Source organism: Eptatretus burgeri, chromosome 20 (genome assembly GCF_056783735.1).
Source record: "Eptatretus burgeri isolate ZD-2024b chromosome 20, Ebu_testis_v1, whole genome shotgun sequence".
Lineage (NCBI taxonomy): Eukaryota > Metazoa > Chordata > Myxini > Myxiniformes > Myxinidae > Eptatretus > Eptatretus burgeri.
In genome coordinates, this window is record NC_140980.1 from 18,289 (window position 1) to 37,335 (window position 19,047).

The 19,047-nt window shown below is 52.8% G+C and overlaps 3 long non-coding RNA genes across 3 annotated transcripts in view; all 3 read right to left on the reverse strand.

Moving 5' to 3' along the window:
- Window positions 1–805: 805 nt before the first annotated feature.
- The window catches only part of LOC147008215 (uncharacterized), a 53,207-nt gene continuing 34,965 nt past the window's right edge, over window positions 806–19,047 (reverse strand). Inside the window, exon 2 of the long non-coding RNA XR_015053525.1 lies at window positions 806–3,987. This is a non-coding gene — a long non-coding RNA (uncharacterized LOC147008215). The remainder of the gene's footprint in view (window positions 3,988–19,047) is intronic.
- LOC147008216 (uncharacterized) overlaps window positions 12,872–19,047 on the reverse strand; it is a 16,658-nt gene continuing 10,482 nt past the window's right edge. The window contains exon 2 of the long non-coding RNA XR_015053523.1: window positions 12,872–13,701. This is a non-coding gene — a long non-coding RNA (uncharacterized LOC147008216). The remainder of the gene's footprint in view (window positions 13,702–19,047) is intronic.
- The window catches only part of LOC147008217 (uncharacterized), a 5,828-nt gene continuing 2,257 nt past the window's right edge, over window positions 15,477–19,047 (reverse strand). The window contains exon 2 of the long non-coding RNA XR_015053524.1: window positions 15,477–15,794. This is a non-coding gene — a long non-coding RNA (uncharacterized LOC147008217). The remainder of the gene's footprint in view (window positions 15,795–19,047) is intronic.

Sequence of the window (19,047 nt, forward strand, 5' to 3'; positions counted from 1 at the left end):
AGCGCGATCACGTGCCGCCGAGTATAAGTGCACCTCGAGGTAAATCACCCAACATGATTGGTCCAGCGCGATCACGTGCCGCCGAATTTGAGTTGTGCACCTCGAGGTAAATCACCCAACATGATTGGTCCAGCGCGATCACGTGCCGCCGAGTAAAAGTGCACCTCGAGGTAAATCACCCAACATGATTGGTCCAGCGAGATCACGTGCCGCCGAGAAGACGTGCACCTCGAGATAAATCGCCCAACATGATTGGTCCAGCGCGATCACGTGCCGCCGAATATGAGTTGTGCACCTCGAGGTAAATCGCCCAACATGATTGGTCCAGCGAGATCACGTGCCGCCGAGTCAATGTGCACCTCGAGGTTAATCACCCAACATGATTGGTCCAGCGCGATCACGTGCCGCCGAGCAGAAGACGTGCACCTCGAGGTAAATCACCCAACATGATTGGTCCAGCGCGATCACGTGCCGCCGAGGAGAAGACGTGCACCTCGAGGTAAATCACCTAACATGATTGGTCCAGCGAGATCACGTGCCGCCGAGAAGATGTGCACCTCGAGATAAATCGCCCAACATGATTGGTCCAGCGCGATCACGTGCCGCCGAATACACTGAACAACAAAATTTTTTTACTGGAGATGTGTAAAGTGATTTAGACTAATTTGGGTACGCTGATTTCAAAAATCATAACCGTTTTGCTGTATCACGTCAGGATTTTCAGTAACAGAAATATTCCCATTGCCTCGAAGTTTGGATTTCAATGAAATTTACAAAAATTCATTTATTCATTTATTTCATCATGAATGCTTCAAAATTATAGAAATTACAGAAAAACTCCACTAGAACGGAATTAAAAATGCTTTAGGCATTTGGCTTTGCGTTTGTGCTGCTCTGTGTCAGTTTCACGATGCAGCAACCAGCAGAAATCGCCCAACATGATTGGTCCAGCGCGATCACGTGCCGCTGAGTCGAAGACGTGCACCTCGAGGTAAATCACCCAACATGATTGGTCCAGCGCGATCACGTACCGCCGAGTAAAAGTGCACCTCGAGGTAAATCACCCAACATGATTGGTCCAGCGCGATCACGTGCCGCCGAATATGAGTTGTGCACCTCGAGGAAAATCACCCAACATGATTGGTCCAGCGCGATCACGTGCCGCCGAGTAGAAGATGTGCACCTCGAGGTAAATCACCCAACATGATTGGTCCAGCGCGATCACGTGCCGCGGAGTAGAAGACGTGCACCTTGAGGTAAATCACCCAACATGATTGGTCCAGCGCGATCACGTGCCGCCGAGTTGAAGATGTGCACCTCGAGGTAAATCACCCAACATGATTGGTCCAGCGCGATCACGTGCCGCCGAGTAGAAGACGTGCACCTCGAGGTAAATCACCCAACATGATTGGTCCAGCGCGATCACGTGCCGCCGAGTAGAAGACGTGCACCTCGAGGTAAATCACCCAACATGATTGGTCCAGCGCGATCACGTGCCGCCGAGTATAAGTGCACCTCGAGGTAAATCACCCAACATGATTGGTCCAGCACGATCACGTGCCGCCGAATATGAGTTGTGCACCTCGAGGTAAATGACCCAACATGATTGGTCCAGCGCGATCACGTGCCGCCTAGTAGAAGACGTGCACCTCGAGGTAAATCACCCAACATGATTGGTCCAGCGCGATCACGTGCCGCCGAGTATAAGTGCACCTCGAGGTAAATCACCCAACATGATTGGTCCAGCAAGATCACGTGCTGCCGAGTCGAAGACGTGCACCTCGAGGTAAATCACCCAGCATGATTGGTCCAGCGAGATCACGTGCCGCCGAGTAGATGTGCACCTCGAGGTAAATCGCCCAACATGATTGGTCCAGCGCGATCACGTGCCGCCGAATATGAGTTGTGCACCTCGAGGTAAATCACCCAACATGATTGGTCCAGCGCGATCACGTGCCGCCGAGTAGATGTGCACCTCGAGGTAAATAGCCCAACATGATTGGTCCAGCGCGATCACGTGCCGCCGAATATGAGTTGTGCACCTCGAGGGAAATCACCCAACATGATTGGTCCAGCGAGATCACGTGCCGCCGAGTAGAAGATGTGCACCTCGAGGTAAATCGCCCAACATGATTGGTCCAGCGCGATCACGTGCCGCCGAATATGAGTTGTGCACCTCGAGGTAAATCGCCCAACATGATTGGTCCAGCGAGATCACGTGCCGCCGAGTCGATGTGCACCTCGAGGTTAATCACCCAACATGATTGGTCCAGCGCGATCACGTGCCGCCGAGCAGAAGACGTGCACCTCGAGGTAAATCACCCAACATGATTGGTCCAGCGCGATCACGTGCCGCCGAGCAGAAGACGTGCACCTCGAGGTAAATCACCCAACATGATTGGTCCAGCGCGATCACGTGCCGCCGAGAAGACGTGCACCTCGAGGTAAATCGCCCAACATGATTGGTCCAGCGCGATCACGTGCCGCCGAATACACTGAACAACAAAATTTTTTTACTGGAGATGTGTAAAGTGATTTAGACTAATTTGGGTACGCTGATTTCAAAAATCATAACCGTTTTGCTGTATCACGTCAGGATTTTCAGTAACAGAAATATTCCCATTGCCTCGAAGTTTGGATTTCAATGAAATTTACAAAAATTCATTTATTCATTTATTTCATCATGAATGCTTCAAAATTATAGAAATTACAGAAAAACTCCACTAGAACGGAATTAAAAATGCTTTAGGCATTTGGCTTTGCGTTTGTGCTGCTCTGTGTCAGTTTCACGATGCAGCAACCAGCAGAAATCGCCCAACATGATTGGTCCAGCGCGATCACGTGCCGCTGAGTCGAAGACGTGCACCTCGAGGTAAATCACCCAACATGATTGGTCCAGCGCGATCACGTGCCGCCGAGTAAAAGTGCACCTCGAGGTAAATCACCCAACATGATTGGTCCAGCGCGATCACGTGCCGCCGAATATGAGTTGTGCACCTCGAGGTAAATCACCCAACATGATTGGTCCAGCGCGATCACGTGCCGCCGAGTATAAGTGCACCTCGAGGTAAATCACCCAACATGATTGGTCCAGCGCGATCACGTGCCGCCGAATATGAGTTGTGCACCTCGAGGTAAATCACCCAACATGATTGGTCCAGCGCGATCACGTGCCGCCGAGTAGAAGACGTGCACCTCGAGGTAAATCACCCAACATGATTGGTCCAGCGCGATCACGTGCCGCCGAGTAGAAGATGTGCACCTCGAGGTAAATCACCCAACATGATTGGTCCAGCGCGATCACGTGCCGCCGAGTCGAAGACGTGCACCTCGAGGTAAATCACCCAACATGATTGGTCCAGCGCGATCACGTGCCGCCGAGTAGATGTGCACCTCGAGGTAAATCGCCCAACATGATTGGTCCAGCGCGATCACGTGCCGCCGAATATGAGTTGTGCACCTCGAGGTAAATCACCCAACATGATTGGTCCAGCGCGATCACGTGCCGCCGAGTAGATGTGCACCTCGAGGTAAATCGCCCAACATGATTGGTCCAGCGCGATCACGTGCCGCCGAATATGAGTTGTGCACCTCGAGGTAAATCACCCAACATGATTGGTCCAGCGCGATCACGTGCCGCCGAGTAGAAGATGTGCACCTCGAGGTAAATCGCCCAACATGATTGGTCCAGCGCGATCACGTGCCGCCGAATATGAGTTGTGCACCTCGAGGTAAATCGCCCAACATGATTGGTCCAGCGAGATCACGTGCCGCCGAGTCAATGTGCACCTCGAGGTTAATCACCCAACATGATTGGTCCAGCGCGATCACGTGCCGCCGAGCAGAAGACGTGCACCTCGAGGTAAATCACCCAACATGATTGGTCCAGCGCGATCACGTGCCGCCGAGGAGAAGACGTGCACCTCGAGGTAAATCACCCAACATGATTGGTCCAGCGAGATCACGTGCCGCCGAGCAGATGTGCACCTCGAGGTAAATCGCCCAACATGATTGGTCCAGCGCGATCACGTGCGCCGAATACACTGAACAACAAAATTTTTTTACTGGAGATGTGTAAAGTGATTTAGACTAATTTGGGTACGCTGATTTCAAAAATCATAACCGTTTTGCTGTATCACGTCAGGATTTTCAGTAACAGAAATATTCCCATTGCCTCGAAGTTTGGATTTCAATGAAATTTACAAAAATTCATTTATTCATTTATTTCATCATGAATGCTTCAAAATTATAGAAATTACAGAAAAACTCCACTAGAACGGAATTAAAAATGCTTTAGGCATTTGGCTTTGCGTTTGTGCTGCTCTGTGTCAGTTTCACGATGCAGCAACCAGCAGAAATCGCCCAACATGATTGGTCCAGCGCGATCACGTGCCGCTGAGTCGAAGACGTGCACCTCGAGGTAAATCACCCAACATGATTGGTCCAGCGCGATCACGTACCGCCGAGTAAAAGTGCACCTCGAGGTAAATCACCCAACATGATTGGTCCAGCGCGATCACGTGCCGCCGAATATGAGTTGTGCACCTCGAGGAAAATCACCCAACATGATTGGTCCAGCGCGATCACGTGCCGCCGAGTAGAAGATGTGCACCTCGAGGTAAATCACCCAACATGATTGGTCCAGCGCGATCACGTGCCGCGGAGTAGAAGACGTGCACCTTGAGGTAAATCACCCAACATGATTGGTCCAGCGCGATCACGTGCCGCCGAGTAGAAGACGTGCACCTCGAGGTAAATCACCCAACATGATTGGTCCAGCGCGATCACGTGCCGCCGAGTAGAAGACGTGCACCTCGAGGTAAATCACCCAACATGATTGGTCCAGCGCGATCACGTGCCGCCGAGTAGAAGACGTGCACCTCGAGGTAAATCACCCAACATGATTGGTCCAGCGCGATCACGTGCCGCCGAGTATAAGTGCACCTCGAGGTAAATCACCCAACATGATTGGTCCAGCACGATCACGTGCCGCCGAATATGAGTTGTGCACCTCGAGGTAAATGACCCAACATGATTGGTCCAGCGCGATCACGTGCCGCCTAGTAGAAGACGTGCACCTCGAGGTAAATCACCCAACATGATTGGTCCAGCGCGATCACGTGCCGCCGAGTATAAGTGCACCTCGAGGTAAATCACCCAACATGATTGGTCCAGCAAGATCACGTGCTGCCGAGTCGAAGACGTGCACCTCGAGGTAAATCACCCAGCATGATTGGTCCAGCGAGATCACGTGCCGCCGAGTAGATGTGCACCTCGAGGTAAATCGCCCAACATGATTGGTCCAGCGCGATCACGTGCCGCCGAATATGAGTTGTGCACCTCGAGGTAAATCACCCAACATGATTGGTCCAGCGCGATCACGTGCCGCCGAGTAGATGTGCACCTCGAGGTAAATAGCCCAACATGATTGGTCCAGCGCGATCACGTGCCGCCGAATATGAGTTGTGCACCTCGAGGGAAATCACCCAACATGATTGGTCCAGCGAGATCACGTGCCGCCGAGTAGAAGATGTGCACCTCGAGGTAAATCACCCAACATGATTGGTCCAGCGCGATCACGTGCCGCCGAGTAGAAGATGTGCACCTCGAGGTAAATCACCCAACATGATTGGTCCAGCGCGATCACGTGCCGCCGAGTAGAAGACGTGCACCTCGAGGTAAATCACCCAACATGATTGGTCCAGCGCGATCACGTGCCGCCGAATATGAGTTGTGCACCTCGAGGTAAATGACCCAACATGATTGGTCCACCGCGATCACGTGCCGCCTAGTAGAAGACGTGCACCTCGAGGTAAATCACCCAACATGATTGGTCCAGCGCGATCACGTGCCGCCGAGAAGATGTGCACCTCGAGATAAATCGCCCAACATGATTGGTCCACCGCGATCACGTGCCGCCGAGTGGAAGACGTGCACCTCGAGGTAAATCACCCAACATGATTGGTCCAGCGCGATCACGTGCCGCCGAGTATAAGTGCACCTCGAGGTAAATCACCCAACATGATTGGTCCAGCGCGATCACGTGCCGCCGAATATGAGTTGTGCACCTCGAGGTAAATCACCCAACATGATTGGTCCAGCGCGATCACGTGCCGCCGAGTAAAAGTGCACCTCGAGGTAAATCACCCAACATGATTGGTCCACCGCGATCACGTGCCGCCGAGTAGAAGACGTGCACCTCGAGGTAAATCACCCAACATGATTGGTCCAGCGCGATCACGTGCCGCCGCGTGGATGTGCACCTCGAGGTAAATCGCCCAACATGATTGGTCCAGCGCGATCACGTGCCGCCGAATATGAGTTGTGCACCTCGAGGTAAATCGCCCAACATGATTGGTCCAGCGAGATCACGTGCCGCCGAGTCGATGTGCACCTCGAGGTTAATCACCCAACATGATTGGTCCAGCGCGATCACGTGCCGCCGAGCAGAAGACGTGCACCTCGAGATAAATCGCCCAACATGATTGGTCCAGCGCGATCACGTGCCGCTGAGTCGAAGACTTGCACCTCGAGGTAAATCACCCAACATGATTGGTCCAGCGCGATCACGTGCCGCCGAGGGGAAGAAGTGCACCTCGAGGTAAATCACCCAACATGATTGGTCCAGCGCGATCACGTGCCGCTGAGTCGAAGACGTGCACCTCGAGGTAAATCACCCAACATGATTGGTCCAGCGCGATCACGTGCCGCCGAGTATAAGTGCACCTCGAGGTAAATCACCCAACATGATTGGTCCAGCGCGATCACGTGCCGCCGAATATGAGTTGTGCACCTCGAGGTAAATCACCCAACATGATTGGTCCAGCGCGATCACGTGCCGCCGAGTAAAAGTGCACCTCGAGGTAAATCACCCAACATGATTGGTCCACCGCGATCACGTGCCGCCGAGTGGAAGACGTGCACCTCGAGGTAAATCACCCAACATGATTGGTCCAGCGCGATCACGTGCCGCCGCGTGGATGTGCACCTCGAGGTAAATCGCCCAACATGATTGGTCCAGCGCGATCACGTGCCGCCGAATATGAGTTGTGCACCTCGAGGTAAATCGCCCAACATGATTGGTCCAGCGAGATCACGTGCCGCCGAGTCGATGTGCACCTCGAGGTTAATCACCCAACATGATTGGTCCAGCGCGATCACGTGCCGCCGAGAAGACGTGCACCTCGAGATAAATCGCCGAACATGATTGGTCCAGCGCGATCACGTGCCGCTGAGTCGAAGACTTGCACCTCGAGGTAAATCACCCAACATGATTGGTCCAGCGCGATCACGTGCCGCCGAGGGGAAGAAGTGCACCTCGAGGTAAATCACCCAACATGATTGGTCCAGCGCGATCACGTGCCGCTGAGTCGAAGACGTGCACCTCGAGGTAAATCACCCAACATGATTGGTCCAGCGCGATCACGTGCCGCCGAGTAGAAGATGTGCACCTCGAGGTAAATCACCCAACATGATTGGTCCAGCGCGATCACGTGCCGCCGAATATGAGTTGTGCACCTCGAGGTAAATCACCCAACATGATTGGTCCAGCGCGATCACGTGCCGCCGAGTATAAGTGCACCTCGAGGTAAATCACCCAACATGATTGGTCCAGCGCGATCACGTGCCGCCGCGTGGATGTGCACCTCGAGGTAAATCGCCCAACATGATTGGTCCAGCGCGATCACGTGCCGCCGAATATGAGTTGTGCACCTCGAGGTAAATCACCCAACATGATTGGTCCAGCGCGATCACGTGCCGCCGAGTAAAAGTGCACCTCGAGGTAAATCACCCAACATGATTGGTCCACCGCGATCACGTGCCGCCGAGTAGAAGACGTGCACCTCGAGATAAATCGCCCAACATGATTGGTCCAGCGCGATCACGTGCCGCCGCGTGGATGTGCACCTCGAGGTAAATCGCCCAACATGATTGGTCCAGCGCGATCACGTGCCGCCGAATACACTGAACAACAAAATTTTTTTACTGGAGATGTGTAAAGTGATTTAGACTAATTTGGGTACGCTGATTTCAAAAATCATAACCGTTTTGCTGTATCACGTCAGGATTTTCAGTAACAGAAATATTCCCATTGCCTCGAAGTTAGGATTTCAATGAAATTTACAAAAATTCATTTATTCATTTATTTCATCATGAATGCTTCAAAATTATAGAAATTACAGAAAAACTCCACTAGAACGGAATTAAAAATGCTTTAGGCATTTGGCTTTGCGTTTGTGCTGCTCTGTGTCAGTTTCACGATGCAGCAACCAGCAGAAATCGCCCAACATGATTGGTCCAGCGCGATCACGTGCCGCTGAGTCGAAGACGTGCACCTCGAGGTAAATCACCCAACATGATTGGTCCAGCGCGATCACGTACCGCCGAGTAAAAGTGCACCTCGAGATAAATCACCCAACATGATTGGTCCAGCGCGATCACGTGCCGCCGAATATGAGTTGTGCACCTCGAGGAAAATCACCCAACATGATTGGTCCAGCGCGATCACGTGCCGCCGAGTAGAAGATGTGCACCTCGAGGTAAATCACCCAACATGATTGGTCCAGCGCGATCACGTGCCGCGGAGTAGAAGACGTGCACCTTGAGGTAAATCACCCAACATGATTGGTCCAGCGCGATCACGTGCCGCCGAGTAGAAGACGTGCACCTCGAGGTAAATCACCCAACATGATTGGTCCAGCGCGATCACGTGCCGCCGAGTAGAAGACGTGCACCTCGAGGTAAATCACCCAACATGATTGGTCCAGCGCGATCACGTGCCGCCGAGTATAAGTGCACCTCGAGGTAAATCACCCAACATGATTGGTCCAGCACGATCACGTGCCGCCGAATATGAGTTGTGCACCTCGAGGTAAATGACCCAACATGATTGGTCCACCGCGATCACGTGCCGCCTAGTAGAAGACGTGCACCTCGAGGTAAATCACCCAACATGATTGGTCCAGCGCGATCACGTGCCGCCGAATATGAGTTGTGCACCTCGAGGTAAATCACCCAACATGATTGGTCCAGCGCGATCACGTGCCGCCGAGTAAAAGTGCACCTCGAGGTAAATCACCCAACATGATTGGTCCACCGCGATCACGTGCCGCCGAGAAGAAGACGTGCACCTCGAGGTAAATCACCCAACATGATTGGTCCAGCGCGATCACGTGCCGCCGCGTGGATGTGCACCTCGAGGTAAATCGCCCAACATGATTGGTCCAGCGCGATCACGTGCCGCCGAATATGAGTTGTGCACCTCGAGGTAAATCGCCCAACATGATTGGTCCAGCGAGATCACGTGCCGCCGAGTCGATGTGCACCTCGAGGTTAATCACCCAACATGATTGGTCCAGCGCGATCACGTGCCGCCGAGAAGACGTGCACCTCGAGATAAATCGCCGAACATGATTGGTCCAGCGCGATCACGTGCCGCTGAGTCGAAGACTTGCACCTCGAGGTAAATCACCCAACATGATTGGTCCAGCGCGATCACGTGCCGCCGAGGGGAAGAAGTGCACCTCGAGGTAAATCACCCAACATGATTGGTCCAGCGCGATCACGTGCCGCTGAGTCGAAGACGTGCACCTCGAGGTAAATCACCCAACATGATTGGTCCAGCGCGATCACGTGCCGCCGAGTATAAGTGCACCTCGAGGTAAATCACCCAACATGATTGGTCCAGCGCGATCACGTGCCGCCGAGTATAAGTGCACCTCTAGGTAAATAACCCAACATGATTGGTCCAGCAAGATCACGTGCCGCCGTGTCGATGTGCACCTCGAGGTAAATCGCCCAACATGATTGGTCCAGCGCGATCACGTGCCGCCGAATATGAGTTGTGCACCTCGAGGTAAATCACCCAACATGATTGGTCCAGCGCGATCACGTGCCGCCGAGTATAAGTGCACCTCCAGGTAAATAACCCAACATGATTGGTCCAGCAAGATCACGTGCCGCCGAGAAGACGTGCACCTCGAGATAAATCGCCCAACATGATTGGTCCAGCGCGATCACGTGCCGCCGCGTGGATGTGCACCTCGAGGTAAATCGCCCAACATGATTGGTCCAGCGCGATCACGTGCCGCCGAATACACTGAACAACAAAATTTTTTTACTGGAGATGTGTAAAGTGATTTAGACTAATTTGGGTACGCTGATTTCAAAAATCATAACCGTTTTGCTGTATCACGTCAGGATTTTCAGTAACAGAAATATTCCCATTGCCTCGAAGTTAGGATTTCAATGAAATTTACAAAAATTCATTTATTCATTTATTTCATCATGAATGCTTCAAAATTATAGAAATTACAGAAAAACTCCACTAGAACGGAATTAAAAATGCTTTAGGCATTTGGCTTTGCGTTTGTGCTGCTCTGTGTCAGTTTCACGATGCAGCAACCAGCAGAAATCGCCCAACATGATTGGTCCAGCGCGATCACGTGCCGCTGAGTCGAAGACGTGCACCTCGAGGTAAATCACCCAACATGATTGGTCCAGCGCGATCACGTGCCGCCGCGTGGATGTGCACCTCGAGGTAAATCGCCCAACATGATTGGTCCAGCGCGATCACGTGCCGCCGAATATGAGTTGTGCACCTCGAGGTAAATCGCCCAACATGATTGGTCCAGCGAGATCACGTGCCGCCGAGTCAATGTGCACCTCGAAGTTAATCACCCAACATGATTGGTCCAGCGCGATCACGTGCCGCCGAGCAGAAGACGTGCACCTCGAGGTAAATCACCCAACATGATTGGTCCAGCGCGATCACGTGCCGCCGAATATGAGTTGTGCACCTCGAGGTAAATCGCCCAACATGATTGATCCAGCGAGATCACGTGCCGCCGAGTCGATGTGCACCTCGAGGTTAATCACCGAACATGATTGGTCCAGCGCGATCACGTGCCGCCGAGCAGAAGACGTGCACCTCGAGGTAAATCACCCAACATGATTGGTCCAGCGCGATCACGTGCCGCCGAATACACTGAACAACAAAATTTTTTTACTGGAGATGTGTAAAGTGATTTAGACTAATTTGGGTACGCTGATTTCAAAAATCATAACCGTTTTGCTGTATCACGTCAGGATTTTCAGTAACAGAAATATTCCCATTGCCTCGAAGTTTGGATTTCAATGAAATTTACAAAAATTCATTTATTCATTTATTTCATCATGAATGCTTCAAAATTATAGAAATTACAGAAAAACTCCACTAGAACGGAATTAAAAATGCTTTAGGCATTTGGCTTTGCGTTTGTGCTGCTCTGTGTCAGTTTCACGATGCAGCAACCAGCAGAAATCGCCCAACATGATTGGTCCAGCGCGATCACGTGCCGCTGAGTCGAAGACGTGCACCTCGAGGTAAATCACCCAACATGATTGGTCCAGCGCGACACGTACCGCCGAGTAAAAGTGCACCTCGAGATAAATCACCCAACATGATTGGTCCAGCGCGATCACGTGCCGCCGAATATGAGTTGTGCACCTCGAGGAAAATCACCCAACATGATTGGTCCAGCGCGATCACGTGCCGCCGAGTAGAAGATGTGCACCTCGAGGTAAATCACCCAACATGATTGGTCCAGCGCGATCACGTGCCGCGGAGTAGAAGACGTGCACCTTGAGGTAAATCACCCAACATGATTGGTCCAGCGCGATCACGTGCCGCCGAGTAGAAGACGTGCACCTCGAGGTAAATCACCCAACATGATTGGTCCAGCGCGATCACGTGCCGCCGAGTAGAAGACGTGCACCTCGAGGTAAATCACCCAACATGATTGGTCCAGCGCGATCACGTGCCGCCGAGTATAAGTGCACCTCGAGGTAAATCACCCAACATGATTGGTCCAGCACGATCACGTGCCGCCGAATATGAGTTGTGCACCTCGAGGTAAATGACCCAACATGATTGGTCCACCGCGATCACGTGCCGCCTAGTAGAAGACGTGCACCTCGAGGTAAATCACCCAACATGATTGGTCCAGCACGATCACGTGCCGCCGAATATGAGTTGTGCACCTCGAGGTAAATCACCCAACATGATTGGTCCAGCACGATCACGTGCCGCCGAATATGAGTTGTGCACCTCGAGGTAAATGACCCAACATGATTGGTCCACCGCGATCACGTGCCGCCTAGTAGAAGACGTGCACCTCGAGGTAAATCACCCAACATGATTGGTCCAGCGCGATCACGTGCCGCCGAGTATAAGTGCACCTCGAGGTAAATCACCCAACATGATTGGTCCAGCACGATCACGTGCCGCCGAATATGAGTTGTGCACCTCGAGGTAAATCACCCAACATGATTGGTCCAGCGCGATCACGTGCCGCCGAGTATAAGTGCACCTCGAGGTAAATAACCCAACATGATTGGTCCAGCAAGATCACGTGCCGCCGAGAAGACGTGCACCTCGAGATAAATCGCCCAACATGATTGGTCCAGCGCGATCACGTGCCGCCGCGTGGATGTGCACCTCGAGGTAAATCGCCCAACATGATTGGTCCAGCGCGATCACGTGCCGCCGAATATGAGTTGTGCACCTCGAGGTAAATCGCCCAACATGATTGGTCCAGCGCGATCACGTGCCGCCGCGTGGATGTGCACCTCGAGGTAAATCGCCCAACATGATTGGTCCAGCGCGATCACGTGCCGCCGAATATGAGTTGTGCACCTCGAGGTAAATCGCCCAACATGATTGGTCCAGCGCGATCACGTGCCGCCGAATACACTGAACAACAAAATTTTTTTACTGGAGATGTGTAAAGTGATTTAGACTAATTTGGGTACGCTGATTTCAAAAATCATAACCGTTTTGCTGTATCACGTCAGGATTTTCAGTAACAGAAATATTCCCATTGCCTCGAAGTTAGGATTTCAATGAAATTTACAAAAATTCATTTATTCATTTATTTCATCATGAATGCTTCAAAATTATAGAAATTACAGAAAAACTCCACTAGAACGGAATTAAAAATGCTTTAGGCATTTGGCTTTGCGTTTGTGCTGCTCTGTGTCAGTTTCACGATGCAGCAACCAGCAGAAATCGCCCAACATGATTGGTCCAGCGCGATCACGTGCCGCTGAGTCGAAGACGTGCACCTCGAGGTAAATCAACGAACATGATTGGTCCAGCGCGATCACGTACCGCCGAGTAAAAGTGCACCTCGAGATAAATCACCCAACATGATTGGTCCAGCGCGATCACGTGCCGCCGAATATGAGTTGTGCACCTCGAGGAAAATCACCCAACATGATTGGTCCAGCGCGATCACGTGCCGCCGAGTAGAAGATGTGCACCTCGAGGTAAATCACCCAACATGATTGGTCCAGCGCGATCACGTGCCGCGGAGTAGAAGACGTGCACCTTGAGGTAAATCACCCAACATGATTGGTCCAGCGCGATCACGTGCCGCCGAGTAGAAGACGTGCACCTCGAGGTAAATCACCCAACATGATTGGTCCAGCGCGATCACGTGCCGCCGAGTAGAAGACGTGCACCTCGAGGTAAATCACCCAACATGATTGGTCCAGCGCGATCACGTGCCGCCGAGTATAAGTGCACCTCGAGGTAAATCACCCAACATGATTGGTCCAGCACGATCACGTGCCGCCGAATATGAGTTGTGCACCTCGAGGTAAATGACCCAACATGATTGGTCCACCGCGATCACGTGCCGCCTAGTAGAAGACGTGCACCTCGAGGTAAATCACCCAACATGATTGGTCTAGCGCGATCATGTGCCGCCGAATATGAGTTGTGCACCTCGCGGTAAATCACCCAACATGATTGGTCCAGCGCGATCACGTGCCGCCGAGTAAAAGTGCACCTCGAGGTAAATCACCCAACATGATTGGTCCACCGCGATCACGTGCCGCCGAGTAGAAGACGTGCACCTCGAGGTAAATCACCCAACATGATTGGTCCAGCGCGATCACGTGCCGCCGCGTGGATGTGCACCTCGAGGTAAATCGCCCAACATGATTGGTCCAGCGCGATCACGTGCCGCCGAATATGAGTTGTGCACCTCGAGGTAAATCGCCCAACATGATTGGTCCAGCGAGATCACGTGCCGCCGAGTCGATGTGCACCTCGAGGTTAATCACCCAACATGATTGGTCCAGCGCGATCACGTGCCGCCGAGAAGACGTGCACCTCGAGATAAATCGCCGAACATGATTGGTCCAGCGCGATCACGTGCCGCTGAGTCGAAGACTTGCACCTCGAGGTAAATCACCCAACATGATTGGTCCAGCGCGATCACGTGCCGCCGAGGGGAAGAAGTGCACCTCGAGGTAAATCACCCAACATGATTGGTCCAGCGCGATCACGTGCCGCTGAGTCGAAGACGTGCACCTCGAGGTAAATCACCCAACATGATTGGTCCAGCGCGATCACGTGCCGCCGAGTATAAGTGCACCTCGAGGTAAATCACCCAACATGATTGGTCCAGCGCGATCACGTGCCGCCGAATATGAGTTGTGCACCTCGAGGTAAATCACCCAACATGATTGGTCCAGCGCGATCACGTGCCGCCGAGTAAAAGTGCACCTCGAGGTAAATCACCCAACATGATTGGTCCAGCGAGATCACGTGCCGCCGAGAAGACGTGCACCTCGAGATAAATCGCCCAACATGATTGGTCCAGCGCGATCACGTGCCGCCGCGTGGATGTGCACCTCGAGGTAAATCGCCCAACATGATTGGTCCAGCGCGATCACGTGCCGCCGAATATGAGTTGTGCACCTATAGGTAAATCGCCCAACATGATTGGTCCAGCGCGATCACGTGCCGCCGAATATGAGTTGTGCACCTATAGGTAAATCGCCCAACATGATTGGTCCAGCGAGATCACGTGCCGCCGAGTCAATGTGCACCTCGAGGTTAATCACCCAACATGATTGGTCCAGCGCGATCACGTGCCGCCGAGTAGAAGATGTGCACCTCGAGGTAAATCACCCAACATGATTGGTCCAGCGCGATCACGTGCCGCCGAGTATAAGTGCACCTCGAGGTAAATCACGCAACATGATTGGTCCAGCGCGATCACGTGCCGGCGAGTAAAAGTGCACCTCGAGGGAAATCACCCAACATGATTGGTCCAGCAAGATCACGTGCCGCCGAGTCGATGTGCACCTCGAGGTAAATCGCCCAACATGATTGGTCCAGCGAGATCACGTGCCGCCGAGTCGATGTGCACCTCGAGGTAAATCGCCCAACATGATTGGTCCACCGCGATCACGTGCCGCCGAGTAGAAGACGTGCACCTCGAGGTAAATCACCCAACATGATTGGTCCAGCGCGATCACGTGCCGCCGCGTGGATGTGCACCTCGAGGTAAATCGCCCAACATGATTGGTCCAGCGCGATCACGTGCCGCCGAATATGAGTTGTGCACCTCGAGGTAAATCGCCCAACATGATTGGTCCAGCGAGATCACGTGCCGCCGAGTCGATGTGCACCTCGAGGTTAATCACCCAACATGATTGGTCCAGCGCGATCACGTGCCGCCGAGCAGAAGACGTGCACCTCGAGATAAATCGCCCAACATGATTGGTCCAGCGCGATCACGTGCCGCTGAGTCGAAGACTTGCACCTCGAGGTAAATCACCCAACATGATTGGTCCAGCGCGATCACGTGCCGCCGAGTATAAATGCACCTCGAGGTAAATCACCCAACATGATTGGTCCAGCGCGATCACGTGCCGCTGAGTCGAAGACGTGCACCTCGAGGTAAATCACCCAACATGATTGGTCCAGCGAGATCACGTGCCGCCGAGTAGATGTGCACCTCGAGGTAAATCGCCCAACATGATTGGTCCAGCGCGATCACGTGCCGCCGAATATGAGTTGTGCACCTCGAGGTAAATCACCCAACATGATTGGTCCAGCGCGATCACGTGCCGCCGAGTAGATGTGCACCTCGAGGTAAATAGCCCAACATGATTGGTCCAGCGCGATCACGTGCCGCCGAATATGAGTTGTGCACCTCGAGGGAAATCACCCAACATGATTGGTCCAGCGCGATCACGTGCCGCCGAGTAGAAGATGTGCACCTCGAGGTAAATCACCCAACATGATTGGTCCAGCGCGATCACGTGCCGCTGAGTGGAAGACTTGCACCTCGAGGTAAATCACCCAACATGATTGGTCCAGCGCGATCACGTGCCGCCGAGTAGAAGACGTGCACCTCGAGGTAAATCACCCAACATGATTGGTCCAGCGCGATCACGTGCCGCCGAGTAGAAGACGTGCACCTCGAGGTAAATCACCCAACATGATTGGTCCAGCGCGATCACGTGCCGCCGAGTATAAGTGCACCTCGAGGTAAATCACCCAACATGATTGGTCCAGCACGATCACGTGCCGCCGAATATGAGTTGTGCACCTCGAGGTAAATGACCCAACATGATTGGTCCACCGCGATCACGTGCCGCCGAGTCGAAGATGTGCACCTCGAGGTAAATCACCCAACATGATTGGTCCAGCGCGATCACGTGCCGCTGAGTCGAAGACGTGCACCTCGAGGTAAATCACCCAACATGATTGGTCCAGCGCGATCACGTGCCGCCGAGTACAAGTGCACCTCGAGGTAAATCACCCCACATGATTGGTCCAGTGCGATCACGTGCCGCCGAATATGAGTTGTGCACCTCGAGGTAAATCACCCAACATGATTGGTCCAGCGCGATCACGTGCCGCCGAGTAAAAGTGCACCTCGAGGTAAATCACCCAACATGATTGGTCCACCGCGATCACGTGCCGCCGAGAAGAAGACGTGCACCTCGAGGTAAATCACCCAACATGATTGGTCCAGCGCGATCACGTGCCGCCGCGTGGATGTGCACCTCGAGGTAAATCGCCCAACATGATTGGTCCAGCGCGATCACGTGCCGCCGAATATGAGTTGTGCACCTCGAGGTAAATCGCCCAACATGATTGGTCCAGCGAGATCACGTGCCGCCGAGTCGATGTGCACCTCGAGGTAAATCGCCAAACATGATTGGTCCAGCGCGATCACGTGCCGCCGAATATGAGTTGTGCACCTCGAGGTAAATCACCCAACATGATTGGTCCAGCGCGATCACGTGCCGCTGAGTGGAAGACTTGCACCTCGAGGTAAATCACCCAACATGATTGGTCCAGCGCGATCACGTGCCGCGGAGTAGAAGACGTGCACCTTGAGGTAAATCACCCAACATGATTGGTCCAGCGCGATCACGTGCCGCCGAGTTGAAGATGTGCACCTCGAGGTAAATCACCCAACATGATTGGTCCAGCGCGATCACGTGCCGCCGAGTTGAAGATGTGCACCTCGAGGTAAATCACCCAACATGATTGGTCCAGCGCGATCACGTGCCGCTGAGTCGAAGACGTGCACCTCGAGGTAAATCACCCAACATGATTGGTCCAGCGCGATCACGTGCCGCCGAGTATAAGTGCACCTCGAGGTAAATCACCCCACATGATTGGTCCAGCGCGATCACGTGCCGCCGAATATGAGTTGTGCACCTCGAGGTAAATCACCCAACATGATTGGTCCAGCGCGATCACGTGCCGCCGAGTAGAAGATGTGCACCTCGAGGTAAATCACCCAACATGATTGGTCCAGCGCGATCACGTGCCGCCGAGTATGAAGACGTGCACCTCGAGGTAAATCACCCAACATGATTGGTCCAGCGCGATCACGTGCCGCCGAGTCGAAGACGTGCACCTCGAGGTAAATCACCCAACATGATTGGTCCAGCGAGATCACGTGCCGCCGAGAAGACGTGCACCTCGAGATAAATCGCCCAACATGATTGGTCCAGCGCGATCACGTGCCGCCGAATATGAGTTGTGCACCTCGAGGTAAATCACCCAACATGATTGGTCCAGCGCGATCACGTGCCGCCGAGTAGAAGATGTGCACCTCGAGGTAAATCACCCAACATGATTGGTCCAGCGCGATCACGTGCCGCCGCGTGGATGTGCACCTCGAGGTAAATCACCCAACATGATTGGTCCACCGCGATCACGTGCCGCCGAGTCGAAGACGTGCACCTCGAGGTAAATCGCCCAACATGATTGGTCCAGCGCGATCACGTGCCGCCGAATATGAGTTGTGCACCTCGAGGTAAATCACCCAACATGATTGGTCCAGCGCGATCACGTGCCGCCGAGTATAAGTGCACCTCGAGGTAAATCACCCAACATGATTGGTCCAGCGCGATCACGTGCCGCCGAGCAGAAGACGTGCACCTCGAGGTAAATCACCCAACATGATTGGTCCAGCGCGATCACGTGCCGCCGCGTGGATGTGCACCTCGAGGTAAATCGCCCAACATGATTGGTCCAGCGCGATCACGTGCCGCCGAATATGAGTTGTGCACCTCGAGGTAAATCGCCCAACATGATTGGTCCAGCGCGATCACGTGCCGCCGAATACACTGAACAACAAAATTTTTTTACTGGAGATGTGTAAAGTGATTTAGACTAATTTGGGTACGCTGATTTCAAAAATCATAACCGTTTTGCTGTATCACGTCAGGATTTTCAGTAACAGAAATATTCCCATTGCCTCGAAGTTAGGATTTCAATGAAATTTACAAAAATTCATTTATTCATTTATTTCATCATGAATGCTTCAAAATTATAGAAATTACAGAAAAACTCCACTAGAACGGAATTAAAAATGCTTTAGGCATTTGGCTTTGCGTTTGTGCTGCTCTGTGTCAGTTTCACGATGCAGCAACCAGCAGAAATCGCCCAACATGATTGGTCCAGCGCGATCACGTGCCGCTGAGTCGAAGACGTGCACCTCGAGGTAAATCACCCAACATGATTGGTCCAGCGCGATCACGTACCGCCGAGTAAAAGTGCACCTCGAGGTAAATCACCCAACATGATTGGTCCAGCGCGATCACGTGCCGCCGAATATGAGTTGTGCACCTCGAGGAAAATCACCCAACATGATTGGTCCAGCGCGATCACGTGCCGCCGAGTAGAAGATGTGCACCTCGAGGTAAATCACCCAACATGATTGGTCCAGCGCGATCACGTGC